Here is a 6,000-nt window from a genome sequence, read left to right on the forward strand (position 1 = left end):
ACTTTGTACAAAGTTGAGTCTTTTAACGTCAGATTCTCGAGACAAATATAGGGAGGTGGAGGCAAATGAAAGAATTAAACAGAGAATAGTATCAGAATAGTATCACTTTAGATTACACTATTTGTTTAATTCATGTTTGGCGACGCCTCGTTTTTTTTTAGTTGGTTTTCCCAAGCAAAAAATATCTTTAACCATATAGAGGTTTTGACAAGAAGATAAAACTATACGTGAATCTGGTATCATTTTGGTTACTTCGGGGCATATAATTTTCATTTTTATATCCTCTAGTTTTGAAAACTATGGGTAGATGTTTTAAGATACTCGTACTCAAAAGCCGTGATTCTTAACTCTAATTTTAAAAACAAATCATAACAGGTAATCTTAGGAAACTTTTGTGTCGGCTCTGGGGCAAACTCAATCTAGACAGATGATAAGCACCCAAAACTGTAATATTAAACCCCGAGAGACATAGCATTTTGGTCGATTATGTGTTTAATAATCATGTAATAATTATATTTTCGTACTTTTGTAGGATTCCGCAATTAAAATAAATATAGTGATAAAACATGCATCGAAGTACAGGAATACGGGAATATTTGAAGTTTCCCACTCAACCCCGTGAAGCCCAACAAAGCCTGACTAGAGCCGAAGTTTCCAAAAGAACAAAACCAGTGCAGAGCGGGTCCACATATAAAGAAGCAGCAAACTTCCGAAGCTCAAATCGGATAAATCTAGATGCCGACGTTGGCTAGTGAAGCTACCAAGTACAGGAATACGGGAATATTTGGAGTTTCCCACTCAATCCCCGTGAAGCCCAACAAAGCCTGACTAGAGCCGAAGTTTCCAAAAGAACAAAACCAGTGCAGAGCGGGTCCACATATAAAGAAGCAGCAAACTTCTAAAGCTCAAATCGGATAAATCTAGATGCCGACGTTGGCTAGTGAAGCTGCCATAGCGACCCGGGCGACGAACTCAGCGCAAGAACAAAAAGTCGTAAAAACGCCAAAATCGGTGCAGCCACTGGACACACTAGGTGGATCCACTCTGCGGGCCCAGAAGGCATGATGAGTCAGCATAGGCAGGTGGCAAAGGATGGTTTCAATTTGATACCACCTGGCAAGAGAGAAGACACGTACCAATTCAAATCAGGTGGTTTGAATTGAAATGAGCTAAAAACAAAACCTTAAATCAGCAAAAAGACAAAAATTAAAACAGTTAAAACAAAGTTTTGTTTCAAACCATTCAATTAGCATAAAACCAAAATCTAAAACATTCACGGATAGCACTCTCAGTATCGCCCCCTATATATATGAGGGGTCGCCTTCATTATTACCCGCTCAAAGATATTAATGCTTTAGCTTCTTTAGTTAGATTTTCTTCTTCATTACTTACATTACGCCATTTCCATTTCAGCGGCTTAAAATCTTGTAAGTTATTTTACCCTTATAATGGCGGTCATTTCTTTTCTAGTTTAATTTCTGTCCACGCATTTATTTACCTAATGTATACAACAAGTTTTATTATTCCTTCTATGACCATGAGCTAATCCCCTCGGGGAGGGTTATCTTTGCTTCGATGTGTGAAAATCGGATTGACTTCGTTAATATTCTAGAATCACTACTTAGGAATTAGGCATAGAATTGACATCCGGTCCCAAAATGATCGAGATCGCATAAAAGTTGGATTTCGATGCTCGGGACCAGATCTCGCCAGCGCTACCCAAAATGTCTCGCCGCGACTCTGCGGTGTCGACAACTCTCCAATTCGTCCGGTGATGTGAAATCGAGCCGGGGAGCTGAAATAATATAGCGAGAGATGAGGTATTATTGAAACTCCTTATGCTAGTGAAATCGCGACCTAGAGATGTGGGCATGCACTAGGGATCAATACTTTCGGCGTCATCTCCGAAAGCGAGGCGAACTAGAGATGTAGTGATTTGGTAATAAAACTGTTGAAAAATGATTCTTGCATGAGCATGATTAACTCTCTCCCTGTTTCTCCACCTTTGTTTACCTACATAAAAATCACCGTAGTAATTTACATTAATTGCATTACCGTAAAATTTATTAAACCAATTAAAAAAACCTAAAAATCCTACTCACCAAAAGTTGTAATTCCAGTTGTGAACCTATCCGAGCCCTAAGGTTTGGACGATCCCTTACTCGACCTATCCTACCAATCCCACGTGAGTAAGGTAACTTGACTGAAACGTACGAATATACAGACGTTGGACTTTGGACTTTGGACTTGGGTCTTTGGACTTCGGACTTTGGACTGTGGACCTTGGACTTAAGAAAATAAGTAATTGAAAACCAATAAACGTGTATAAAGAGCGTTTTATCAAATGGCGCCGCTGCACGCCGAAGGACTCCGGACTTAACGTAATAACTGGAATACATTCATAAAAACCCCCTCCCCTACCTCGTCATCTTTTTAATTTTCATTTCTGTTACAATACTAACGAGTTACGGAACAGTTTACCTTAACTTTTTCTACTAACAAATATCTGTGAACCAAGTTTGTTTATTTTCATTAGCACAGTCTAAGTACTCTGTAGGAATTTGAAGTACTGAACAGACAAAAGAGTCTCGGACAAGATCTGAATTAGTAGCACGCGAGACTAACACGGAGTATCAACACTCCGGTTTTCAGTCTGAACTTTCCTTTTCGATTACTCTTTTGGGCTCTTTGGTCCTGTTTTTCTAGTAAGCATAAGCTCGGGGAGTAGTCGATCGCTATCTGAGGAATCGCGGGGCCTTGGGTTTCAAACTCTTAAACTCCTCAAACTTTGTCGAGGATATTATTTGCTATAACCTGTTTTACCTCGTATATTTGTATGTTGGCATGAGGACTCCGTGCATGTAAAGGTGGTTCGTCATTACATATTCACGTAACACAATTAATATGATTCGAATATATTTTGATATGTGCGTAGCGTCAAACCACCTGCTTAGAATATTTTTGTATGTGTATGTTACATCAATTCATGTACACGGTATTCAATTGCATGAGTTCGTTCTCGACATTCCCTTAGCTCACGTATAACTTACATATAGTTGCACGTATAGGTAATATAGATTTGCATGAGTAGACTTTCTGCGTAAACTAGTATATGTTAGTTAGTTTCTATTTTGGCATCTATCGTTTTAATTGCATATTTCGTAATCACATCTCCATAATACATTAATTACGTAAAATATATATATATAAAATCATAGTAATTAAAAATTTCATCTAAATCATCTTAATAACACCCCGCATAATACACCATCATAAATCATCATCCTATTCCATCAGTGCCTAGGAAACTTGAAAAAAATTGAGGTTGCCTAATTAAGGAACGTGCTGGCACGAACAACCTCCCTCAATTCTCTCAGGTGACCTGGCTGCTGGAATATTCACACGTTATCCTAGCTTCCCTGCCCGAGTTAGCAACAGCTTAGGAAGACGTGCTTCAACTCCCTCCTTCCTAAATTCTAAAACCTCCAGTCATTATTCGTTCCTTATGAGCCTTAAATTAAAATTTATATTTGTATGAGACTACGGTCTGGTAAACATAAGGAATTAGAACTTATATATCATCGTCGAAAATACAAGAAACAACTGTTTATGTTATCTCCTAGACATAGTCCCTCCTCGTAAAATCAACCTCGTCAAACATCTCCGTTGCCATTATCTCCTTTAATTATGGTGAGGAAAATCTCACAATCGAAACCCCTTTTGGATTTCTATCTTTGCTTTTACGGGAAGGACACGCTTCACTGCATTAAACTTCGATCGATTGTAGGTGATTTTCGTATTCCGCCAAACATTTTCGGTTTGTTACCTGTTTACCATGGGTTAGACCATGAAAAACCGTTACAATCATCTTCGTCGGATGCAACAAGTAGTCACCACTTTCCGCCATCCGGCCGGTTACCAACGAACAAGTCTTGCTTAGGTTGTTTCCCTTCACCTTAGGCGATAAAGCTTCGGTTTGGCTCGCCCGGACAAAGCGCCGCCAATCCATTGACACATGGGCTAAACTTGTTCAAGCATTCATGATAAAGTTTTATACTCGAGGAAGAAAACTACGAAATGCTTCAAAAGATTCAATTCTTTCGCCAACACCCCCAGGAATTCTTTTTGAGCGTGGAGCGATTCTTGATCTACTTCTCGAATGTCCCCATCATCAACTGGACACCGCCAGATAGTCCGTTCATTCTTTAATGGTCTCTCCTCGACCATCAAAAGGAAACATTAGATATCATGAGCGGCGGTTGTTTCATGGACAAGGGAGCTACTGAAGCATACACTTTTCTTGAGAAACAGGCCTCACGAAGCACCCATTGGGGAAACTCTGATTATTCTAGATCTTCTAAAGATACTCCTACCAAAGTTACGTCTATGTTTGAGGTCAAACCTGATCCGGAATTAAAAACTCTAATCGAGTCCCTAAACAAAAAGGTCGATGCTCTTTCGGTACAAGTAAATGAACAAAAACCCAAACAGGTCATGGCTGCCAACGCTTCCCCATGCCCTCTTTGTTTAAGTCCTGAGCACGCCGATTCTTATTGTCCTTTGGTATACGAGTGTCCTCCCCAACCTTCTGAAGAGGCTTGTGCTTTCAACATCCCTAATGCACCTTGGCGACAACATCCGAATTTAGCTTGGGCACCCCCTGTCCAACAACAAGCTCCTTCAGGTGGCAACAACGTTCTTGTACGACCACCTGCGAACTACAATTCCTATCGTCAAGGAAATCCTCCACAATTCCAGCAAGGGAAAAGTAATTTTCCCAACAACGCAAATATAGGGTACCAAAACAACCGCAACCTTGTTCCCGCTAATCAAGGATATGGCTACCAAAATCAACCCATGAATAATAACAGTGAAAAAGTTCCTGCTACTCCATTGGTACAATCCACAGCTGATAAAACGGCTGAAACCTTCCTGACATACATGAATCAACAGAATCAAATCCTAGCTTCTATCCAACAGTCTCTTGTTTGTTGTTAGCTTCGGGGATAAAAGTCAAAAGGGCGTGTTCCCTGGCCAAGCAGTTCCAAACCCTAAGCCTACAAACACTGCCTTTGAACTCAACAATGCACCAGGACCTAGTGATCCAAGCCAGGGTGAGGTAAATGCCATTACCACTCTTCGTTCTGGCCGAACCATCGACAATAATATACGTATGCCAGACGAGGAATCGACGGAAATCACGACTGACATCCTTCCAACTCCTACCTCGCAACCTATAACGGACGAAGTTGTACCTTTAAAATCTACACCTACGTCCCTAGGGAAAGACGCCACTAATCCTTATACGCGATTCCGTCCAAAAGCTCCGTTCCCTGCTCGTTTGGTAAAGAACAAACATGATGAACATTTTGATGAGATCCGTGAAACCTTCAAAAATTTGACCATAAACTTACCTTTCCTAGATGCGCTAAAGCATTTGCCCAAGCATGCCAAGTTTTTGAAAGACATGTGTACCACCAAACGCGGCGTCATTTATGTACCTCAACAAAGCGTTCCTCATCGGCGGTTTCCCTCGATTACCACTACCAATGGTGTGGTAAAGTACAAGGACCCAGGTCGACCAACTGTACCATGCACGTTGGGCGACAAGTATACCGCTACTGCACTTTTAAACCTAGGTGCCAGTGTTAACCTACTTCCCTACTACTTATTTAAGCAGTTAGGTTTTCATGAATTAAAACCTACCAATATGACTCTGCAACTCGCGGATCGCTCCATCAAGTACCCAAAAGGCATAGTAGAGAACGTTATAGTAAAGGTCCAAGATTTTTACTACCCAGTGGATTTTGTCATTCTAGATACTGAAGTAGCCTGTGACTCCATCCCTATCATCTTGGGACGTCCTTTTCTTGCAATTGCTAACGCTCTCATAAATTGTCGGGATGGTTCAATGACATTGTCTTTCGGGAACCTTTCTGTCGAACTCAACGTGTTCAAATTAATGAAACAATTTCCTGATCCTATAATGGAGGGCGAGAT

Source organism: Coptis chinensis, chromosome 2 (genome assembly GCF_015680905.1).
Source record: "Coptis chinensis isolate HL-2020 chromosome 2, ASM1568090v1, whole genome shotgun sequence".
NCBI lineage: Eukaryota > Viridiplantae > Streptophyta > Magnoliopsida > Ranunculales > Ranunculaceae > Coptis > Coptis chinensis.